Genomic DNA, 25865 nt, shown 5'->3' on the forward strand with positions numbered 1-25865 from the left:
CCTGAAACTGTGTTGAAAAGAATGTCTATACTGCATCAGAAACAAGCAGAGAATCAAGGAACGGAGACACTGCAGAAAACCTACATTGGCAGTGTACACAGAAAGACCCAGATGTGCAATGCATGAAGGAGCTATGGGGAGGGTCTTAAGACTCCAGCTCAGTAAGGACACCAGTGTGCAATGCCAGTTTAGGAGAGCTTCAGCTGTGATTTCGCATGCATGAGGGTGAGTTCATCAACTGCACCAAGCAGAGTGTGTGGATCAGGCTGCCAGAGCCTTGTACACCCAACCTCCACCCCAGTGTGCATGGACAGCAGGACATCAAGTCAAAGGACCCTAACGTTCAATGCTGTCCCATTGGGACTTTAGATTCATAGGATGTGTTGTTCCTTGCTTCATTCCTGTTATCCTTTTCGAATGTGAATGTATCCCATATGTTGGTAATTTTGGAAGTACTCTCCACTTTTGATTTAACAAGTGCACCTGGGGAGAATTATACCCAGAGACTTGCTCATATATGATTCACATGACAATTGCATTTAGACCTTAAAATTAATGGTGAAGTGAAAAATTACTCAGGGGCATTTAACATGGAATCAATGTATTCAGTATGTACAAAGGAAAGCTTTTAGTGATAAATGATGTAAATGCATGATTTGACACCATGGCTTCTCAAGCTTAATCATTAGAATTTAATGCCCAAGTTGACATCATTATTAAGTGAAGTCATAGACTGGAAACTTGTACAGGAATTCTCCACCCTAATAGAAGGGATAGTCGCCCTTATAAAAGGATTCTTAAAGGAAATGTATCTATTGATTTCCGTTCTGCAACTTCAGAAAATAGATAACATCTCATTGTCAAGTGTGGGCAAGAAACTTAACAAATTGGAAGCACTTTTCTACCTCTTACAAGACAACAAATCTCACATTTCTTTGATCTTAAACTTCTCATCCTCCAGAAGGATGAGGATGAAAGTTGCTGTACTTGTTAGTTCTGTTTTCTAGGGAAATTTATTATAGCATCATGAATGGACTGAGGCACTTCCTATACTGGGGAAAGCTGGAATACTCAAACTGTGAGGCTTCAGTGCACTTTGTCTTCAGTAATCCATGCAATACTTCCAGTTTAACCTTTTTTTTCAGCCACATGCCACCAGCTGACCTCTGCCCCAAGGAAGCTAATGCTTGCCCTTCTTTACCCTCCAGACAGCTGACTTTCCACATTCCATATTTTTGGTGAACCTGAGATCTCCACTCTCACAGGAGCAGTGGGGAATTTGTTAATTCATAATATTTTTTCAAGCCTCTTATTATTGTTGTTTTCTTGTTATTATTATAAAAACAACACATCCTTAATACCTTATATCTGAAAATTGAGTAGCAGCTTAGTTTGCAATAACCAGTAAATGAGAACAACATAAACATCCATGAGGAGGTCAATTAGGAAAATAAACTAAACAGTTTTCATATGCTGGGAAATCACTCCATTTTAAAATCCATCAGTGCCCAGTTCACACAAAATCTGGGAGGTATTTGGAAGAAGTTTCCCAATTGACATGTGACATTATTAAAAGTTCATATAGTACACAACATTAATGTCAATCTGAACAATGGAAACAATATAAACCTTCATAAAGAATTCCATGACATGACTGTAGATGAGAAGGAAGGAGGAATTATCAGAGGGTGAATTGCACAAGAAACATAAGGAAATAAATAGGGATTGAATAAGTATTTGTGAACTTGACTGAGTTGCCAACAGTGTATCTGTGCATGTAAGTTAATATTTATCATGTGCACTCTTCATTACTGTGCGTTTTGTACATGTGTTCTTCATAAGGAAGGTCTGCTTTAAATGAACACTATGCATCATTTGAGACTGAGTGACAGACCTGTAGAAAACCACACATTATGAACCCTGTTTCCCTAGGCTTTAGCTCAGTAAACAATCATCTGCAGCAAAGTCACACCTGCTCTCATGCAGGAAGGGTTCTGCAACCTTAACCACGCAGGTCCACTCTCTTGAGCATCTGGACCAGTGGCAGTGATTTCAACACTGAGGAGCACAGGTCCAGAGACTGTTACAGAGAGATGCTCTTGTTTGTGTATCACAGGCAAAATATTTTTGTACTTCATATTCAGCAGAAGTATTGAAACATAAACACATGTTTTGCACATGCATGAAAATGAAATATAATGAGGAGTTCTAAATATGCAACAAGACAAGATAGATCTGTGTGATCTATTTTCCAGTACGCCACCATTATGATAAATGTCCCACAGGACTCTCCCATCTATGCTAGACACTGCCCATCCAGGAATTCCTGTAGAGAAGGGGGACAGGAAAATAGGCCTCTGTCTGATGATGAAAACAATCCCAGCCCAAACCCTGCAGCTGGATTCCAGTTGTACCTAACTTTCTATTAAACACTTATACCCAGGACACAATGTATCTAATCTAATTTTCTGTGATTCTTACTCAAGTGTCTGCATTGGAAGAGTTTCCTGATAGTAGAACACATTCTTACCTGGGCTCTGTTTAGGGGGAAAAACACCTCTACTCTATAATCACTATGACCAATCCTGAGGAAATTCTAGGTAATCTGGTGAGATCTTATTCTATCATAAAGGGAAACTCCATGGAGATCCCCAATTAGTACAATCTGAGATTCCTTTCAGATCCAATTCTTAGACTAACCAGACTCAATGACCACTAAAAATATGTTTCATGTATCACACTAGTCCTCTGTTATAATTTTGTATGTCTAGTATATCTAAATATGGACAGATGCCATTGTCTGGTTTTGACCAACTTATTTTTCCTAAGACTGTATTCTGACATTTATGTTTTCCTCCTCAGCTCCTTGATTTTTTAAAAAATGGCATGGTTTTCTAAATGCTGGCCAGATTTTTTACTTGAACTCAGATGAAACTCAGGTATGACTCCTGAACTCACCTAGGAGTGGCAGAAGAAACTTTCTCACTGATCATTGACTGGGTACTTCCACTGTCCCTTCTAAAATATCAGACTAGAAAAATACAAGTGAGCATGAGCCATCATGCGGTCAGATGTCATGTTCAAAATGGGATGTGGAGTGAGAACTGATGTCCTGCTCTTCCTGGCACAGAGACACCTCCATCACAAGTATGTTGAGGAACACTGTCAATAGACATCAGGTTGCTGTGATTTCTCAGCAAAGGGGATGGGGCCACACTCTGAACAGGGGCTGCTTTAGGGAGCAGGGTGAGGATCTTACTAAATCACAGAGCCATATACATGGGTTATTTTACTTGTCAAAAACTCCTATACACATTACAGAAACATTTATAGTCATTTTTATACTTCCATATGTTTTAAAAGAAGATAAATTTAATATTTCAATGACAAGTTTTTTGCATGTGCCAAACATTTAAAAAGATGATGAGTTCATAATGTTTAATAATCATATAATGAGACTTCATATTTTCCTTAGTTTTCTTAATGTTTATTAATTGTTAAAAGGGCATTTATTTGTATTTATAAGCATGAATATAATGTAGTTCAACAAATTTACCCCCTCTATTACTCTATCTGATCATCCATTCCCTATTTTTAAACAATTTTAACATGTTTCATTACTTTATCTTCATACATGAGTATAAAGTATTCTTTCACCACCATTGTCTCTGTCCTTCTCCCATTGCCCCTCCAACTGGTCAACCACTACCCTTTTCTTTCATTAATTTACTCATCAGAATCTCTGCAAGGACTCTCAGATCTGCTCTTACAGTACCCTCTCAGGGATTTCCACCCAGAGCTTCTTTTATAGCAGGAAGACATGCAAATAAGGCCTCCTTCTGCTCATCAAAAACAGCCCAGCACTGACCCTGCAGCTCTGGGAGAAGATCCCAGCCTGGGATTACTAACTGATTCATTCAGTGATCAGCACTGAATATAGAACATTCACCATGGGGTTGGGACTGATCTGGATTTTCCTTGTTGCTATTTTAAAAGGTGATTTGTGGAGAACAAGATGCTGAATGTGTGAGTGGACATGAGTGAGAGAAACAGTAAGCGTATGTGACAGTTTCCTGACAAGAATTCTCTGTGTTTGCAGGTGTCCAATGTGAGGTGCAGCTGGTAGAGTCTGGGGAGGCTTGGTGAAGCCTGGCGGGTCCCTGAAACTCTCCTGTGCAGCCTCTGGATTCACCTTCAGTAGCTATGGCATGAGCTGGGTCCGCCAGGCTCCAGAAAAGAGCCTGGAGTGGCTCTCATACATTAGTGGTAGTGGTGGTAGCACAAGTTATGCAGACTCTGTGAAGAGCAGATTCACCATCTCCAGAGACAATTCCAAGAACACATTGTATCTGCAAATGAACAGCCTGAGAGCCGACGACACCGCCACGTATTACTGTGCAAGAGACACAGTGGGCGAACCTCAGTGTGAGCTCAGACACAAACCTCCCTGCAGGGAGGCTCACAACCAGCAGGTGGCGCACACGAAACACTGAGCTCAGTGTCAGCCATGTGCAGGTGCAGAGGGAGGTTAAGTGATGGTTTCCTGTCAGGTCTGGGCTTCCTTTCCACGAGACTGTTTCCCAAAGGAGACTCTGGTTTCCTGTTTCTGTGCTTTCCACTGATATTCCTAAACAGGAATATATTGTTTTTATATGTGGTCTTTTGTGCTTCTTTAAGGAAAGAAGCCAGCGTAAGAAAGAATTGCATGTTTAAGGTTATAAATAGAACCTAGGGTCAAAAAAATTTTAAATGAAAGATGACATGAGAGTGGAGGGGAGTCTTCCCAAAAAAGTGGGAATGGAATCAGGGAGAAGTTATAGAGAAATGGAAAGGGTGTAATGGGGTCTACAGGAGCAAATTACATTATATTCACATACTAAAACACCACAATGAAAACATTAGTGTTTATAATTACTGCAACGTGTGCACTTTTTAGTCCTAAATTGAACAAGTTTTTGTTGTTGTTTTATGCCTGCTTTTTGTTTTCTTATTTAATCATTTAAATAATTTAGTTCCATTTTCCAAACTTCTTACAGGAGCTATCACAGATCACAGATGCCAGCTCTGTTTTGTGAGTATATCAGGGCCTCATGGAAGGGACCTGGGAATTAGGATTTTGGTGTTTTTGAGTAAGGCAAATTCTCCTTTTACCAAGGAGTCTGTCCCAGGAGTAGCTGCAGGAGTCAGGACCTGGTTTGGTGAAGCCATTGTAGATGCTGACCCTAAACTGTGCTCTGGTTTTTTTTGTAACTTACAATGAGATGAACTGGCTCTGCCAGCCTTCCAGAAAGGGCCTGAATGTATTGGAGGCATATGGAGTGATGGAAGCACATACTATAACCTTGATCTTAAATCCAGACTCAGCATCAGCAGGGACAACTCCAAGAGCCAGGTTTTATTAACACTGAGCAGCCTGATAGCTGAGGACACAGACACATATTACTGTGCAAGAGGCACAAGGAGGGGACTTCTGTGTCACCTCCCTGCATGCCAGCAGGGGGCGCGCAGCACACACAGAGCCCAAGGCAGCCCCAGGAGCAGGTGCAGTGGGATGCTTGAACTTTCATTTCTGTTGCTGTGGTTTCTCGCCCTCCCATCTCCCCAACACCACCAGGCACAGTGACTCCATAGACCTCTGTGACCTCAATATCACACTGGTTTTCTTTTCTTGAGGTTATGTATGGGGGACACTTGCATTCTCAGTATGATCTGCAGAATAATAATAAAGAAACCCAAGGTGTCAATAAACTTTCATAACATGTGACACTTTGTAATACTGACTGTTAAAATAACTCCCATCCCTTCCTTGTTCTCAGTAATCCTTATTGTACGTATTAACAGCAGAGATATTCCTGTGTACAAAGTTGACATAGTTGAAAGTCTGTAAGAGTTATCATGTTTCTTTTGAACATACTGCTCTTATTCCTAAAGTACATTTCCACTGATATGTCTGTGTGTTCAGGACTCAAGTAGCTTGTGCCATTCATTATGTTTAATAATTAGAATGAGAAAATATTGAATAAGTTGGTCTTCACAATGCAAATTAAATTTTATTTGCCAAAAAAAAAATCTGAGAATTCCTACTTATAGACATACTCATCTCCTACCTGGTCATCGACAACTACTGAACTCACTTTCCAACAAATGCTGCATCAGTGTTTGCAGATGGATTATTTGCTCATTGAAGCCTGATTTTTTTGTGACTACAGTATTTTTAACGTTCTGATTTAAGTTATATTCATTTGAAATTTAATTTAATTCATTTGAAATTTAATGTGAGGTATTTCACATTACCTCAATAAGCAGTACTATGCTTTCTTCAATTACCTTTAAATGAATTTTGCTTAGTACAGTTCTCTAACAGATATACAGGTCTGTAATTAATTATTTAATTATTTATTTATTTAATTAATTTACCTATTGATTCATTTATTTACAGTTTCAGGAGCCTGAACCCTAAGTTCTGAATATATAAAGCACCTGTTCTATATTTATTGGGTTACAGACCCACTTCTATTATCAGATGATTAAAATTTCTAAAATTACATAATTCTGAATTGCCATATAATATTTAATAACAGATTAGGGTATGGTATATATGCATAGAAAATGTAAGGATAAATATCACAATAACTACTTATGCTTCTATTCAACCTTTGTCATTTCTTTGTGAACATACAAACTATTCTCTTCTGGTTATTTACAAATATATGATATGCTGTCATAGATTAACCTTACCTGTTGTGTTATAGAACATTAGAACTTGTTCTTTTTAACAGACTCTTTGCTCCCACAATGCTCCTCATGCAATCCTTCCTCTACCTTACTCAGTCTCTAGTGACCACTGTTCTTCTCTCTAGTTCTAGGAAAAGGTAGTTTCATCTTCTGCAGATGAGTGAGACCATGTGGAAGGGAAGAAATCCATCACATCTACTTCCTCACTTCCTTTTCATGAAAATAAGCAACTTTTCCTCCTCCCCATCTTTGGGTGGTTCTCAATTACCTCATTCACTGATAACTGTCATGGTATATGCTTCAATATTTTTACTCATTAATTTTACTTGTCAAACTTTGATAACATATTGGTTCTCCCCACCAACACTATATTGTGACCTAGGGAGCAGTTTCCACTAACGGGATCACAAATGAAAAATACTCTTTTTCAGCCCTAGGTACTGTCACTTGATCTATCTAGGGCAGAAACCAAGACTGCACTATTCTCCTTACCACATAAGCACATGCTACCTGGTACATTTTCTGTGTCATCAGACTGCACATTGGCCTTACAACAGGTCCATCACACCTCCCTAAATTTCATGATATTCCTTTGTTAGTCAGTCAAATTTCAGGGCCAGTCACCAGCTGGTAATTAACATGCTTACCTGGTCATGGGTATTAGGTGTCAGGTCTACTCCTCCCCTGTTCCTCACAATCCTGACCTCTTCCAGATTCTATCCAGAGTATTCATATTTGTCACGCTAATCTGCCTCAACCTACTGCTATTAATCTGACATTGCCTGAGTTCAGGCAACCTGAGTATTATCTAAGTCACAGTGTTAAATCTATTTTACAGTAAGATGCAGTACCCTGCACTTTAGTCTCTCTTTATTAAATGTTTTGTAGGAAAGTGGTTTTCAGGGAGCATATTGTCTAAATCAATCAATTCAGATTTGATATCACTGAGCTGAGGGTCCTTGACCTGCCCATCCATGTTTGTCCTGTCAGGACAGCAGACCATGTATCTGCTATGATCTGACTTGAGATCACACTGGCCCTTTCTGGCTTCAGTGTGGAATGATAATGGTAATAGAAATGATGACATTATTGGACACCACTGGATCTCACCTATATTTTGAACAATGTAGTTAATACTGCAGTCCCAAATTTAATATCTGTTAAGACTAGCGATTATCAAGTGAAGTCCTTACCCTCAGCAGCTCACAGAGAGAACAAATGGAGCTGTGATTTGTTCTCCACCACCACTACTCATAGCATCTCATCCAGAATAACACAATTCAGTGACACAGGACATCAGAGTGTCCACTAACATAGAGATTCTTTAAGAAGTATTTCTCACATAGCACCATAGCACAGTTAGTGCTTTTGCAAAAACATTCAGTGTGCAGCATTATTTTCAAAGATCACTAAAATTCTTTTCAAATTGTTGTTGAGAACATTCCAATGAATTCAAAGGACACTTGTAGAGAACTAGAAATGGCCACTTGTGTTGTAGCAAAGTGTCCCTGAAGAGCAGTCACTGATGCACCATATCCCTGCGCTGAGGGTCACTCAGCAGCTTCCTCAGTTTCCATGCTTCTCAATGATCCCCAACTATGGACAGTCTACTGACCAGGATGTTTTTGAAAAAAACTAAACATTTCACAGGAAAAAGAAAGGACAGGAACCTGATGGCCCTTTACACAGTCATCGAAATGGAGACCATAATAACAACACATCTCCTATGTGCAGGATACAAAGTGCATGCTAGATTAATATGAGAAAATTCCCCTTTACAGTAGCCCTTGAAATTAACGGTTGTGAAGCTTTTTCTTATACAAATGTAAGTTTAAATCACATGGGATATCTGATGCCATCTTAGAACTTGGAATTCCAGTATGACTTTGGCAGGGCATAGACATTTGGGGGTACCTTCAGCATAGATGAAGCACTCCAATTGCAATGGGTGGCAACCCTTCAGGTGGGGTCTATACAAGTATCAGTTCCATCTGAGTGTGGTCAGTAACATTGTCTGGCATGGACACCTACTAGAGCCCACCACCAAATGGCTGCTACATACTGTAATGACAAGGAAGTTTTCTAGAACCTTCCCAGTAACTCACTCCTGCAGAAAACATGGCTCCCTGATGGCTCCCTGAAGCTCCTCCTGGCCCACTATTACACAGTGCATAGGAATCAATGATGTAAAGCTAACATACGTTTCCTGGTGTTTGATGAAATAAAGGAAAATCAAATTCAGAGACATCCAATGCCCTTATGAACTATTACACTGTATGAAGTGCTTCTTGAATACAAAGCTGGCCTGGATGAGCCCTTACAATGGTGCACCATGTCTCAGTTCAGTTATGGTGGCTGTTATGGAATCCTGACTTCATTTTATCAAAGCAGGTTACCTGGGTTAGAAGGCACACTTCACTCTTCCTGGAAAAGGAACTGTCTGGATTCTCTCAGGATCCACCATGCTTGGTGTGGTAGCTGCGGGATCTACATCTAGAGATTTTATTTCAGGTGGTTTTCTTGATATGACATCAAACCCAAAAAATGTCAGGAAACCTGAGTAAGAAAAGTCCCTATTTATGATACAGATCTAGTCCCATATTAGGATAGACCTGGAGATCAAGAAACATCTTCAAGTTCTTCTGTCTCCAACCCTCCCTAAGATAAAACATGCACTAAAATCATCAACTATCACTCCTTACTCTTTTCAAGATGCAGACTTGAGTTCCTTCCATAATCTGCTCTGTAGAGAATCAATGCTGCATACATGAAGGAGAGTGACTTTTTCAGCTTTGCCTGGACAAGCAGCAGCTTTCATGTGTTCCTAAAGTAAATTTCATGCCATTCACGAATGTCTAGGGATGTTTGATATCTGGGAAGCATTCAGGCCTGGTTTGGATCCGTTATGTCCATGCCCTTTCCTCCCCATTGAGCCAAGCATACTTCAGTGCTGTGGTCCAAACATCTTGTGTATCTATAGTTCTGGATTTCTCTCCAAACAGCTATTGCCTTCTGCCCAATCCTTCGTCTTGCACCACACAGGATATGCAGAGAACCACAGCAAAAGTGAGTGAGCAAGGGGCCTCCACTAGGCAGTGCCTGCACAGTTCTGGGGTTAGAGGCAGCTCAGATACTCTCAGAAGGAAAATCCATAACAGACAAGTGGGGAGTGAAGGATTCATCCCTTAAAAGACTAATTCTGTAGAGAGTTCAGTTTACCAGTCTAGCCACAGAAAGCTGAGAAACCAGTTCACATTCATGAGCTCTGTATCAAGTGCACACAGCAAGAGAATGGATGAATCTGCCAGGCTTTCTCTATGCATATTCACTACAATGTGTATGGATGACAAGGAATAGAGGTAGCATTAAAATTTAATGCTTATACTATTGGATTTTGGGTTTTATTGTGACTTGTTTTTCATCAGTTCTTTCCTATCATCTATTTGGAATGATATCAATCAATGCCAGTCTCTCCACTGTGTTTTAGAAGCACTTAATTTGTTGTCAAACTTCAAAATAAGAACCATATATCTGTAGTCTCTCTGACACTTGATTAGGTAATACCAATTTTTAAAAACTTTTCAAAGTGAAAATGGTGCAAGTTAAGCCTTTGTGACTATTGTTGGAAAAATGAATTTGATAAGTAAAATATACATGAATTGTTAATAACCATTTTGAAAAGCTATGTTTGGATTAATGGGACTTTGAATTCCATATTTTATAATTGCATCCCAAAGGTGATATGTACAGGTAGCACCATTGGTGGAAATTAATCCACGAGCATTCTAATTTATTATTATGAAATTTGTGCCTTGTATCAAGGCTGTCAAAATGGAACAGACATATTTTCTGTCCTTCCTCAATGTTAGAACAAAGTGAGACTTCTACTGCCATGTAGGGATGTAGAAATTAAACAAATTGGAAAAAGGACATCCCTGATCAGACAACATAGCCACATGTGATTTTTCTTGGAATTCTGAGCTAAAGGGACATGGGGGACAACATTTTTCTATTTGTGGGTTATGGGAGTGTGAATTATTTTGTTATTGCAGCAAAAGTGGACAAAGACCCCCTGAGTCTTTGCACCATGGAACATTCACACAATGATGGCTCAGCACACTTGGCCTGCAGTAATTCACCCAGCACATCTCCAGCTTCCTCCTCAAATGCTAGGATGCTTCCTGCAACAACTGTTTGAGCTCAGTTGGCACAACTGAGGGATGTCAGGTAGAAGAATCTTTCAGCTGATTTCTCATTTCCTTCAAGATGGTCTTCAGCTGGTGAAGTTCTCGTGCACTGTGCACCTTAACCTTTTTCAGGATGTGCATCTGAGCCAAAGTTTGCAGTATCTTGCAGGAGGACTGCAGAAGCTAGTCCTCAGATAGCTCTAGCTTCTTCTGAAGCTCTTCTGTGTTGAGCTCCATGGCTTCTTTTTCAGCCATAAGTACCTGAATCTGATCCTCCAGTTGCACATTCTTCTTTATCTGGTTTTGTTCCTGCACAGATTAAGAGCATCTTGCTCCTGATCCTTCCGGTTCAGTTTTATAAATTCCCACTTCATAAAGAAAATAGCCTCATATGCAAGGCTTTCGATACTACCAATGCCACTGTCTGTTCAAGGGACACTAGCAGGTAACACAGCATTAGGAGCACTTGGCACAGGAGCATTGTGGTCATGGAGTGCATCTCCACTCATATGGGTGGGTGAATCAGTGTTGCCACCAATTTTACCTTTTTTTATTTTTCATTCCTCTACAAGAACACAAGGGTTGTTCAAATATTTACATCTTGTCAGTATTTTCTTGGCTGCAGAAAGCTTATTAAATCTGATTTCCTCAAACATATCAAGAACTGGACAAGAATGTTCAGGCTCAATAAGACCCAGCTTAAAACCAAGTTCCTTTTCCCCAAACACTCACTGTTATTTTCCATCTCTAAAACATACTTTGATCTTTCTCCTCCAACACACAACATTACATTCCACCTCCAATCCACACCACAATCTACCACCTCTTCCAATACTCATTGTGATTTCCTCCTCCAGTACACTGCACTTCCTCAAACACACACCGCAATCTTCCTCCAACACTCACCACAATCACTAGGATCTCACAAAGCTCACTACATTATGTTCCTCAACCTCTTGCCAGAGCTGTGCTCCTCCTCCAAGTGATCCCAGCAGTGTGAACAGAAGAAGCAGATGGAGGGGTTTCCTAGTCACATGGAATGGGGAATGTGGGTGTGGTTAACATCAGCCCATGCAATTGGCCAGTGAGTATGATGAAGTTTTTTGACTGATGGGCAAGGTCACAATGAGAGCAGATGCAGCCCCTGCCCCAACCCTCACCCACCCACAAAGTGTGAGGTGAGGCCAGCTCTCCCAGGGTAACTATGGGCAGTTTTAAAGGCAATGGCTCATGGCTTCCTTCACAGAGTTCTGTAATCTTAGGATGACCAAAAAGTCAACTTTCTGACTACATGACTTATCTCTGGAATATCCTGCTGGATGGGTGAGAGGTAACACTGGGAGGATTCTATTTTCCTCTGTCTCCAGGCCTGCTTATGGTGGAGTCTCTGGAACAGTTATAACAGCTAAGAAAAAGCACATGACCCAGTCTGTGTGACATATATTCTACCTAGTATCACCACAGTTAGGTGCAGTGGTTTGGGAACACATGTCCAACTCAGAAATAGGCAGCCACCGAGTATGGACCTTTGTCCTAATCTGGTAGTCTTTGTGGAGAATGATATCAGAGTATGACACATTATTACACCTTTGGTGGACAAATGTGTGACAAAAGAGTCTGAGCCTGAACCACTGCTGTGACTACCCAGAGCCAGGAAGATTCTTTCTGTGTCAGTTCCAAAAATTAACCAACCTCTAACATATATGGGAAACCTCCAAAAAGAAAATCTTAAAAACCAGATTAATGGAAACTCCATTAACTAGAAGTAAACACAGTGAAGCATTTCAATACACTAAAATAGAATTTTAACAAATAGAAGGAAGCAATATAACAACAAAACAGGAATTGTCCAGATGGAAAATACACTCAGTGAATTTAAAACTCTGCAAGGCTTCTTAGTCAGGAAAGATCAAAGAGAAAAGAGGATTGTGAGATTGGGGACAGGAAATACATAATGGCAGAGTGGAAGGTGAATAAGAATGACGAAACTATGTGACAAATTGAAAAGAACAACGTTTAGGATATTGTGACTCAAGAAGAACTTGAAATTTCCAAGGGGAAGGAAAATTAATGAAATGAAACTATTACAGAAATGATAACAGAGCTAAAGTGCTTATGAACATCCAGGAAACAAAAGCCCCAATGTCAACAGGAAAATATGACTCAATGAACTCTACAGTGCACATCTTGTAATCATGGACTAAGATGAGAAAAGAAAAGCACATACAGGAGATAGAGTAATAGGGAGAAAACCCAAAACATGAAAGAGTTTGATGTCTCCAGATGAACTAATACAGAAACCTTAAAGTAATAGAGGTTATCATGAGAAGGAGAACAGTAACCAATGTAAAGATCAGTTAGAGATGAATCAACATGGGTCATAAGACATGTCTACACGAAAGCAATGCTAGGAATATTTCTGTATAACTAGTATAACTATCCTTAACTCAACTAGCAGAAATGCTGTGTCTTCCTAATTATGCTTGTGTCTTCTCTTCAACAAAATTATTGATAAGGACAGAAGAGGACCTGCCTGGAACTGATGGGGGAAGAGGGCCAGAGCATGGGGGATGGAGGCAGAGGAGTAAAATGACCCAATGTATGCACATGTGAATAAATGAATAAATTTAAAAAAGAACAGGAAGAGCAGCTCCCTTCCTATTAACCAGAGTGCTGCAGGCTGAAACCATAGCATAATGAAGAAGGGGACACTCAAAGGCATTTCTGCACTTCTTCCAGTATTGTGCAAACATGAGACTGGATCAATATGACCCTTGGTGCACCAAGAAGATTCTCAGCACACTGAGCAAACATGAAAGCAGAATGTTCTGGTTTGTCCACTTTTTCAGAAGCTTTAAGGGAAGGGCTTTAATAAGCAACATTTTTCATTGTCGGCAGTATCAAAGAGACAGAGAGACAGCTTTATCAGAAACCAAAATGGAAAATGGCCTCTCAGAGGTAAGCGAAAATTTCAGAATTCTCAGATCCAGAGTTATGGGCAATTCCCCTTCAATTCACTCTCAATATATGACATTGCTTAAGGGACTGTTGAAGGGCTCAAGGGTAAATGTTAAAGACAAATCTTTTCAAGAATTATTTCAACATGTTCATTGTCATTCTATTGGTTTCATTCTGAAGGAAGAACTATACTGAATTATAAAAAGTGGAAAAAGGTGATGAGAGCTCCACAAAGGTCACATCAAAGAAGGAACATAATACCTGCTCATGTCTGGTTGTTATGTTCTTTAATTTCTTCTGTATTAAAACCTATGACCACAGATTCTGAAGAATCTAGACAAGTGGTCACTGATACAGAGAGTGAAATGGAACATATTTCCTAACCTTGTGCTTCTGCCGATGAGTTTATTTCTCGACCTTTGCCCCTGTGCCATCTCAGAAAGTTGATGTAAGATTATTCAAGCAGCAAAAGGATCCTAGGCAAAATAAGGAGTCTCTGGGCAATCAGCAGCATCTTCTGACCATGTTTCCTCTCAGCATGAGTCAAGCTCAGGGTATCTTCAGATGAATCACCCATAATGGTTCAGAAGGGTCAATGTCGTGCATTTATGGCTGAATTACAAAAACCAGCCACAATATGGATAAATCTGATTTATATACTGGATCTCATAAGAATTTTTCTAAGGCCCCTTCATCAAAAACTTGGGTTAATTAATACAGACTTACCCAGTCAGCAATGGGATGGTACATTTAAACCCATCTCATCCTTTTACCATGCAACAAGGGGAAATGCAACTTTAGATTTACTTAGCTCTCAAAATCATATAGACAGCCCGCATTAGGTATATATAAATTACATACTGGTATTTGTGGACCTTTAATGGAAGGAACAATGGGGTTAGTTCCCAGCTTATCCCATGCAGTGATCATCACTGAATACAGACCACACACCATGGAGTAGGAGATGAGCTGAGAGTTCCTTGTGGCTATTTTAAATTGCAACTTATGGTGAACAAGAGATACTGAGTGTGTGAGTGGATAAGACTAGGAGAAACAGTGAATATCTGTGGCATTTTCCTGACCAGGATAATCTGTATTTTCAGATGTCCAATGTGCAGTGCACATGGTTGAGCCTGGAGGAGGCTTGATGTAGACTGGGGATCCCTGAAACTCTCAGACACAGCCCTGGGCTCAGTTACAAGTTCTAGGGACTGGACTAGAATTGGTCTCATCTATAAGGCAAAAAAGTAGTTTCATGTTCCATGCAGTCTCTGAAAAAGAGAGATTCACATCTCCAGATATGATTCCAAAGACTTTACTTACCTGCAAATGAACAGCATGAGAGCTGAGGATATGGCCATGTATTACTGTGCAAGATGCACAATGATGGGAATGCAGTGTGAGCCGACTCAAATCTTCCTGCAGTGATGGTCATAACCAGCAGGTGGCAGGCAGGACACACCAAGTCCAGGATCTGTCCAACGGCAGGTGCAAAGGAAGGTTAAGTGCTGGTGTCCTGTCAGCCTAGTTTTTTTCTCTCTGTAGGTCAAATTCCCTTAGGAGATTCTAGTTTCCTGTTTCTGTGTTTAACCACCGGTGTCTTTGAATTAGAAAAGTTTGTTTTCACCAGATGATCTCCAGATCTTCATGTTAACAGAAATAAGCCAGACTCAGAAACAAGGATGGTGTGTTTTCACTCATAAGTGTAACCTAGGGGCAAAAAAATTATATTGGAATGGAAGGGAGACTTGCAGAGAAGCAGAAGGTGTCAGAAGGCAAAAACAGGAGAGGGGAATGGGGTAATTGGTGATTAGTATGAGAAAATTTTATATGATTCATAAAGGAAAACATTGCAAAGAAAACCCATTATTATTTTATTGCATAATTGCATGTTCTATGCAGCAATAAAATCTTTTATAGGAAGACACCTTCTCACCTGTATAAATGCTCAGGTATCATTTATGGTGGTCGAAATGAGTCTGCAGTGGTCCTCAGAACCAGATATTCAATATGCTAAGTAGATCCTAGCAAGCCTTGTTTGTTCAGAAAAGAGATTTCATGGAGGTTTCTTGATTTAGTCTTCATGACTAGGACAGTCAGGAAGATTCAGACATGATCCAGGACTGAGGTAACCCAGGATCTGTGAACCATGAGGAGGAATGGATTGAAATCCAGCAATCTGGGAACTGATTTGATTTTTTTAAAACGAATCTTCACAATTCTTCTTAAGTTTATTTCTCAAGTCTATCTGGTGTCTACCTTCTTCTTCGAGGGAGCAATTTAGTCTCCAATCTCAATACCAGAGATGAACTCCTATACCTGGACATCAGGTGTGGTTTCTGCTGGCCACAAGGAATGCTTCTGACAACAAAATCTTCAGACTCACCATGGGCCAAGGTACTGAAACTCTCCTTCACACTTCAAATATTTATAAAAATAAGCATAAGCTATTAAAGATAACATGCCTTTTTCATATCAGGATGTGCAAATATCACTGATATTATTCTGACCTGACTGTCACAAAATCACCTCCATCACCTTTCTCCTTTGGAGACAGGCTAAGGATCACCCAGGTCTTCTGTTACTACTCAGTTGAGAGTCCAGACAAAAACTCCATGCACTGTCACTCATGACCAGCAGGGAGCAATTAGTAGTCAGTTTCCTCACAATTTGCCCAGAATAAGATGCAGAAAAAGGCATCAATGTTCTTTTCTGATTCTGTGGTTCCTGACCAGCCAGCCCTTCACTTGATACCACTGTGCATAGTGAATCTATTGCACTAAAAAACACCAGGAATTTTTCCTTCCTTGAGATCAAGCTTGATGTCATTCACTATCTGAGGACAGACTCCACAGTATTATTTGTAATGAAGGAGTTTTTGTCACAGAGTTTAGTATATGGTGCTGTTAGTTGTAAAGTTTTAAACATCATTGGCACATATGGTTCTCCTCCACCTTCAGCTGGATCTCCATGTCCTCTTTTTGAACAGGTGCTGGTCCACTCATATGACAGAACTCTCCATTTCCACTGATTTTTGACAATGTCTGCACAGTTTTCATTGTAACAACATAGGACATGTAGATTTTAGAAACCATCCATGTTGTCAAACATTTGACATACAAGAAAATATCTACTGCAAGAAACTTTCTGACTCCAAATTTCAGTAGGGCTGAGGTTGAGATCTTCTGTCCCAATTCCTCTGTACTGGTCATAATCCACAGTTTTCAGAATGCATTTTGACATATATGAGCTATCCTTCTCCAATTTGCTTCAAAAAAGGCAAGCAGAATGACACTCCCCCCACCAAACAATTTCACAGGTGTCCATTCCTCATGCAGGACTTACTTTCATGTGGCCAGTGGGGACTTGAGAATGATTCTGTGATAGAATGGATGCCTTTTTATGAAGATCACTTTGGATAGTTCAGGCAGGTTCCACACATACCTGGAAACTGGATGGAAGCTCTTTCTCTCTGGCCTCAGTGACCTGAAGACTGGCTGTGCAGAGACCGACTTTGACTCCCAGCTTCCTATAGATGACTCAGGCCTTAGAATCCAATGGATATAGGGATGTTAGGAAGATGTGTACTGGATGATCTCCTAAGTTTCCAGTTTATGGTGGCAGGATCCTTGAGGATAACAGATATGTAGAATTTGACTCCTGTGTACATTGTCACTATCAGTACCACCATGTGCTTGATGTTGAAGGTGCAGTATAATCAGTATGACATTAAATTCAGTGATAGTACTAAAGTTCTCTTATTTATTTGAAGGAAAGTAAATTGGGTTGAACATTTCCAAAATCCATATCAGATGAAAATTGATTGCTATAACAAAGTTTTTATGTAGATTGTGACACTTTGCAGTATGGAATTTTAGAATAACTTCAACCCCTTTTGTGTCTCTCAATGATTCTTATAAATTTTAAAAGCAGAGTTATTCCTTTCAACAGGTTAGGTGCTGGTTTATGATCAGAGTCTGGGACTTCCTCTATGTAGCACTTTTTGCCATGGAAGATTTCCATTTCCTATTTCTGTTTTCACCACTTATATCTCTGAACTATAAAAGTTTGTTTTAACAAATTGATCTCCAGGTCTTCGTATTAAGTGAATTAAACCAAACTCAGAAAGACAAGAGTTGCATGCTTGCTCTCATAAGTATAATCTAGGGGCATAAAAAAAAGGTGACCAAGAGTATAAGGGAGACAGAAGAGGAAGGGATGAGGAGTCAGGAACAACTAATAGGGAAGGGTCTATAGGAGCAAAGTGTATTTTATTCATAATTGAGAATATCCTAATTAAACCCATTATTTTATACTGTATAATCTTAAATTTTTATGCAGTATTAAATGTTTGTTATTAAAAGAAGACCTGTGCCAATGACAAGGGAAGAAATGTCTCTACTGAGATCACCAGAAGCAGATATTGAGGATGCTCAGTGGATACGAGTGATGGCTTTGCCATCAGAAAAGAGATTCCATGGAATTTCATGACTAGGGCAGTCTTTGGGATTCAGACTGGATCTGGGACAGTGGTTACCCAGGCCTAGGGAACTATAAACATGCATGGATAATTATCCACTGCAAACCAAGGTCTGATTTGATTGATTTTGTGAAGAAATCTACTTAGTTCTAATTAGGTTCATTTCTCACAACTCTCTGTTGTCCCTCTACTTCCTGGAGTGGCAAATGTTACTTTATCTCGGCCTCAGATGTGGTTCCTACAGTCACAGGGAAGATCAAGAAATCTTTTACTCCCCACAGCTGAGGGAATTCCCATTGTCCTCTATACTTTGAAAAACAGAAGTAAACATATGTTAACAAAAGTAAGATGCCTTGTTCAAAATGGAATGTGAGTGTAGCATAGATATTATTCTGAACTGACTGTCAAGCTTAGCCTTCATCACCTCATCACCTGTGCCCTTGGTGAGAACAGGTGATGGACACCCAGGTCTTCTGAGACCTCTCGATTGAGGCAGTGGAGAGGGAAACTCAGTTTGTCCAAACTCATAGTGCTGACATTCAGAGAGAATCCGGGAATTGTTGGCAGGAGCTGAAAGTGCAGCTGCCTGGGAATTTCACGTTCTTTAGATCTGCTCTGAATAAATCAGTAGCAGTCAGGGCAATTCTGCTTACTAATAGGATATAATTTGATGAACTAAATACCTTCACTGCTAATAATTGGAGTTTGGAGCCAGACACATTGGCAGTACACATCATTATTTAATATTTTATATCATACATTATTATTTAACATTATTATACATCACTATTTAATGTTTTATATTCATAATTATTATACTTCATTATGTAATATTTTGTATTTGACAAAAAATCCTGGCTCATATTCTGTGAACATTTTCTACTAGGCTTGGATACTAAGGGCCTAGTGAGCACAAGACCTGAAGACAGGATAGGATTGCATTACATGTGTTTTTTTTAAATTCTGTGTGAGAGAAAATTCAGATGGGATCATGGAGTTGGAATATCATCCACTGGTTCATGAGTGTGGCCACTGCAAGGCAGGGTATTTTGGTGTTAGAGTGCCCAAGCATGAGGTCCTGAGTTCAAACCCCAGTACCACCAAGAAAAAGAAAGAAAGGGTACATGGTTGGAATTTTCTAAAACACCATGATTCTCTTCTTGGCCTGCATCAGTGCCATCATGGAACTCAACCAAGAGTGAAGGAAGCACCAGGTTGTGTCATATGCACAAAAGAAAGAGGGACTCCAGGAAAAAGTGGGTGCCTTTGTCCTCCACCCTCCCTACATCTGAAGACAATCAGAGTGCACCTCAGGGACCAGCCTGTCACCCAGGCTACCAACACATATGGTTAAAAATATGAGAGCCTAAGAATGGAAAATATTTCTGGGCATTCTGAATACAAAATTTCTTCCAAAAATTTGAAACATCCTATAGATACATTAGGAGGCATGGAAATAAAACTTTCCTGGGATTAAGCTGAAAGTTTGGATGGATTTTGAATAGACACTGAAGGGAAGTCTGTGGGAGCCCAGGCCAAAAATCACTGCTGAGGTCTCAGTGGGGGATGCTATTTTCAACATAGGATGATCAGAACCACAAAGGAGTGGTTAGAACCTCTGTGAGGATCTGAACATGACAGAGATTTCCAAGAACACAATAGGGCTCAGAAGCAGTTGGGTTCTGGAGACTGATTTATTACAATGTCCGAACACAGGGGCAGGAGCACTGAGGCTCTGCAGAGGCAGACCTGCTAAGGTCCTGGTTTTCCTGGACTTTCTCCACTTGTGAGTCTCTCCCTCCCTCTTTGTAGTGCCATAACATGTTCTATATCTCTCTCATGAAATTCTTCTTTAAGCACTTTGCAGAGCATGTATCATCTAATGTTCCTAGCGAAAAATAAAATTTGTGAATATTTTGTGTGATTATTGGAGTGTATTTATTGGCGTCTTTCTCCAAAATTCATGGCTAAACATCATCATTCCTTTCCTGTATGTGTAAAACCACATTTAGAATTTAGATCATTTCCAAATCTCCAAAGACAACAAAAATCATAAACTCTTTCCCTTTTGTGCAATGTTCTTGAGCAAAGGAGGGATCCATGCATGATGAGAAAGTGGCTGCACGGCATGATCCACACACTATTCTTAGTAATTTTCGTTATGCGATAGGGTCTTTCAAATTTTTCCCTCAGGATGCTTTTGTGTCCTGAGTAACTGAGATTAAAGGTTTTCCTCCAACACCTGGCTTCACTATCACCTTTCTTTCTGTGTTTTCTGTTTGCTAAACTCCCTGTGAATATAAATCTATTTCCTATGTTTAAGACTTTCTAAATTCTGGATTTTTTAAATGAAAAGTGGAATGAGGCCATAAACAAAGACTTTTTAAGTATGTTTATTTAGTCTCTTTAATATTGTGCCAATATGTATGCATATGATAAAATTACAGATATCATCTAATGTTGACGAGGATTGTAGAAGTTATAACACTCATGTAGTACTGATGGGAATATAAATAATACAATTACAATGGGAAGAGTTTGCCTGTCTCTTAAAATATTAAAATAATTTTTACATATGAATCATACTTCTATTTTACGTATATAACTAAGGAAGTTAAATCTATATATTGAGAAAAAATTAATAGTGGAACTCTTAATGGAAGCATAAAAGAAATAATTCTTTATCCATTAACTCATGAAGTCAAAATTTATAGCAGTAGAATGGACTATTTAACACCCATAAAAAGGGCTGTCCTAGGCATCCACATCAGAATATGGTTCAGTACTGAAAATATCATTCACAAAGATACAAGCCACCATATTCTATGGATATGTTGATAAGAAGTATCTAACCACATACATAGACAGAGAAAACAAAAAGTTAGTTTCCACAGTCTGCCTGGAATTGATAGTTATTACTTCCCATATTCATATTCTGTTTCCTCCTTCGTGAATATAATGTTGCCTGTCTCGTACAACATTTTTTAAAGTTAAATAAACTAATGAAGTATAGTTTCTGGGATTCTGTTATCAGATCATGTTAGGTGTTACATGAAGAGATGCCAGAGCATCCAATCCAAAACAACTTCTTCATGACATCACAGTCCGTCCAACTGCCCTTGTGAGAGGATCTAATCAGAAGTTAGTTCCTCAGAATATCACAGTCAGTCCAACTGCCCTGGAACTTTGAAAAGGCTGAGGATTAAGCTATCTGGCTTGAGGCCATGGAAGAAGGGACATCAATGGCGTAGACACTTGGAGGAATCTAGTCCAGCTCTGTGGGGAAGGCATGTCTGGATAATTGAATTTGTGGTCATGTGTCCTCTCTAAGCACCACAGTCACAGGGATTCCATTCTCAACCTCTACCTTCAGCTATGTTGAAGGAACGGTAGGGTAGCTGCTGGTCCCTGTTTATTTCCTTTGGACTGGGTAAGATGTCTCCAGAGACTGAAGATCTATTCAGCCAACATAGTTTTCCAAGAACCTAGAAAGTTGACCTGCCAAAGTGTAGGGCAGCCAGTTCCTAATGAATATCAGTAGTAGAAGGGATTTCTAGAAGTAGGTGTTTTGTTCTGGTTTTGGAGTCTCAGCCTGATAGCATAGGACTTCTGCATCACAAGTTCTGAGAAAGAATTTCCTAATGTTCCCAGGGCTAGCATTGTACTCACTGTGGTGCCCAGTTTAGTCTTGATCTCTTTGGTGATCCAGGCCACTCTTGAACTTACTCTGAGACCCTACACTGTCTGAAACTCATTGTGTAGTTCAGCTTGCCATTGAATTCTCTCTGTTGCCCAGTCAGTCCTTGAACTTACAATGCAGCCCAGTCCGAACCAGAAATCCTTGTGGGTTCCAGGCCACCCTTGAAATGCACATGCAATGCAGTATTCCCTTGCATTCCCCCTGATCCCCAGATTGGTTTTCAGTCACAATGCCATCAGCATGTAATTCTTACATAATCAACTTTGCAAGGACATCAGACATTTGCCCTGTGACCCTGTTGCTGTTTATAAATTCCCAAGGCTTTTGTGGATGTTTTGGGTGCTACACTCATGGATGATAATGTCTTTGGTAAGAAATGAGAAGAGAACTACCCTGTCTCCAGCACATTAGGAAATTAGGGTGGAACAACCATGACACTAGCTCAGTTTTGAGAAGGAAGTTAGAAAAACTGAAATTGTGAAAAACCTAGCAGTCCTCTAAGGTCTGTTGTTACAGTAAAGATTATTATGATGTGAATTTTTACATTGTTGTTCAAAGGAAATATTTGCCCATTGAATGTTTCAAATTAGGATGACGTTTCACAGAAATGTCCAGATCTTCCTTTTGCTATGAAAACTTAGCTGATTTAAGTATAGATTTACAATATTTTCCTCCAGTATCTCTTTCAGCCTGAAAGTTTGCAATCCAAATAGAAAGTGTCAGGGTCTCCTGTGATATGACATCAAGGGTGACTGCCATACCCTGGATCCTGGAGTTCTGTGGACATATCAGTGTGGTACTAGTAAACTCACCAGGGACTGGAACATTATTATCCACTGGCCAGAAAATGTCACCATGTGTCTTCCACCCAGATTGGTAACAGCTGAGGACCATTGGGCTACAGAGGAAGCACCTAGTCAGAGATCAGTCAGAGGTGACTTTCATGACATCACTGTCATTCTAACTTCCCTGGCCAGATATTCCACTGAGAAGCAACTTCCCCGTCACATACCAGTCAGTCTAAATTCCCTGGAACATTCCATAAACTGATGTGCAGCTATCTGGCTGGAGAACATGAAAAGAGGCAGCATGGAGTATCCATCTGGAGGAACCTAGACAAGCTCTGAGTGGAAAATATGTTACTTTGCTTGGTAAGCAGTGACCATGAGAGGTTAATTCAGGGTCAAGTGCTCCCTCTCAGCACCACAGATGCAGGGTTTGCATTCAAGCTCAGCTTCAGGACCAACAGTGGGTGCAGATACACACATGAAACTTTCCTCCTGAAGCTCTGGTTTCTACCCAGAAGCTCTTACCAGATATCACCATGCACTTTGATGCTGGAAATCTCTCCTGTTTGAGATCATCAGAAATGTTTCTTTTCTATTTTTTGCTTTTGGTGGCAGTACTGTTTGAATTCAGAGTCAAACTTCGTATACAATTGCTCTATGACTTTAGCCACACAACTACACCACTTTTGTTTCAGATCATTATTTCAAATTCAGTCTCATAATATTCCTAGGGATATATTCATTATAGAGGGCGTTATTCATAATGATAATTCCTATTAGGCATATATTGTACATTGGTCAAATGGCTCCTATCATATCCTCCCCTCAATCCTCTCCCTGCTCTATTACAGCAATTGCAAGAGGTTTCATTGCTCTATTTCATATAGGTATATGAAGTCCATCAGCCATATACTCTCACCTTAATCTCCTTCATTCATCCTCATCTCTCCCACTAAACACCCAGTAGTGAGATTAACATGTCAGCTCATGCAATTCTGAATATATTTACAATGATGCAAAAGAAATAAAAAGTACTCTTGAAAGAGAAGTATAATTATCCATGTGTCTTGTCACTTTACTAATAATAATACAGCTCAAAACCTAATATTGTTAAAAAGACTTTGTATGCTAGGAACATACAAGAAAGGACAAGTGAATGATTTATGTATAGTCCACTGGTACTTTTTAAAAAATTATTCATTTATTCACATATGCATACATTCTTTGTGTCATTGTGTGAGGTACAGGGAAATTCACTGGGCATTTTCAATTTAATTTTTTCATTCTCTACCAGCCAACATTCTCAATGTCATTGTTATTGTTGCAAATTCATAAAGAAACTGATGGGTGAATTTCTTCACTCTTGTCATATTTTGATTGATGAGCAGAAACAAAATTTGCCTCTCTTTATTTGGAAAGAAGAGTGTTTAATTTTTCACATCTGAACTGTTTTTTGATGGAAGTAGGAAAGATTGTTAAATTAAGAAATATTTCTTAATAAATCAATGATAATTATGAAAATCATCAGAGTTCAAGCCTTGTTAATGGTCACTTTTGAGTTATATTTGTCTGAAATCTGAATAAATGATTATACTTACAATTGAAATGAAATTAAAGGCTTGACATTAACTGCAGCCTAACAAAGCGCCATGCATAAAGGTAAAACACTGAAGATAATTTATTGTGGGTTTAGTGAGGTTAGGTAGAATTGAGTCTCAGTGATGTCAGATTTGACTTTGCTTAGGTAAAATCTCACATGAGAATAGACTTGGTAAAACAGGCAACAGAATTAAATGGCTGAAGCAGTGAAGGACTGAAGGGTCTGTCTGGCTGGGAACCTCTCTCCTCCCCCACTCTGTATTTCTCATTTCTCTCACACAACACTGATCATGTTCACATAATTACTTAGACTCATACAGCAGGAAGCTACATCCCTGCATACATATGGCAATATTCCTATAGGGCACACTGTGGTCTATATGTACCATGTAGAGAACCAATAGCAGAAACAGGAGTGGTATTGAAAGCTGTTTGCTCCATGTTGGTAAGAATGCTCAGAACTCCCTTACATGTCACACAATTAACATGCATGTTCTTGTGATAAAAGAGATGTGTATAAATATAATTTTATCTGTCAAGTAGGAAATTGTAGGCAGGGGCTGCAGTTTAAATAGCAATACTCAGTCTAAATCTTCTCTGAATGTGTTGTCTCCAACTTTTTCTCCTGAGCTAAGTGGTGACACCTGAGCTCCCAGACTGCTCTGTTTTAGATTGTCACCTTCCTGCCATCCTGGAGCTCCTCAAACAGAGTGCTCCCCTGTTGGACAATCTTCTGCCCACTTTCCACTATGACATCTCATGGGAGCATCCCTGTAGGCAGAAGTCTGATTAAGGAGGAGGAGGGTGAGAAAGGGACAGAAGCAGGGAACTTCTGTTCACATAAATCCCTGACCACTGAAGGACTAGCCAACAAATGTAAATCTTGTTAATTACTTTCCCATTTAATGTTCCCTTTAAGGTCAGTCTCTGTGGCTCAGTCCTTTATTGCAGCTATTTGGATGGAGTACATGAGTAGTATCATAATCAGTTCAGATAAAATACAGCCAAGATTCCTGGCAATATCTGTTTAACTCGGCCTTTGTTTCCTGACAGGAACCTGTGCCTTAGGACTTGGAAATAATTGTCCTGGGAGGGTCCTTGAGGTCCAGTTCAGCTCCCACAGCTGTGTCCCTGTCCATTAATAACAGTGTTCACAGAGGCAGCAGGGACTGTGCAGTGCTGGGACCTCCTCAACTCAGTACATTCACTGTGCAGTTGAGGCTAGTGGGGATGGGAGTAGTTGAAAACTCTCAGGGACCTGTGCCCCCATTCTGTTATGGTACCAGTGCACTCTCATTTTAAGTGAAGCAAGGTAAACCTGGGAAATTGGAAGGCTTGCTTCGGTGTGTCAGAAATAGACACCAGAAATAGACTTATTATGAAAAAGTCACCATTCATGGTAAAGGCACGCAGAGGGA

At 39.7% G+C, this 25865-nt stretch overlaps 1 long non-coding RNA gene across 1 annotated transcript; it reads left to right on the forward strand.

Annotated features, from left to right (window-relative positions):
* Positions 1-3672: 3672 nt before the first annotated feature.
* LOC141421459 (uncharacterized) lies at positions 3673-4331 on the forward strand. Its single transcript, XR_012445981.1, has 2 exons — positions 3673-3996; positions 4100-4331. It is a non-coding gene; the product is annotated as an uncharacterized lncRNA (long non-coding RNA).
* Positions 4332-25865: the final 21534 nt, after the last annotated feature.

Source organism: Castor canadensis, chromosome 3 (genome assembly GCF_047511655.1).
Source record: "Castor canadensis chromosome 3, mCasCan1.hap1v2, whole genome shotgun sequence".
Taxonomy (NCBI): domain Eukaryota; kingdom Metazoa; phylum Chordata; class Mammalia; order Rodentia; family Castoridae; genus Castor; species Castor canadensis.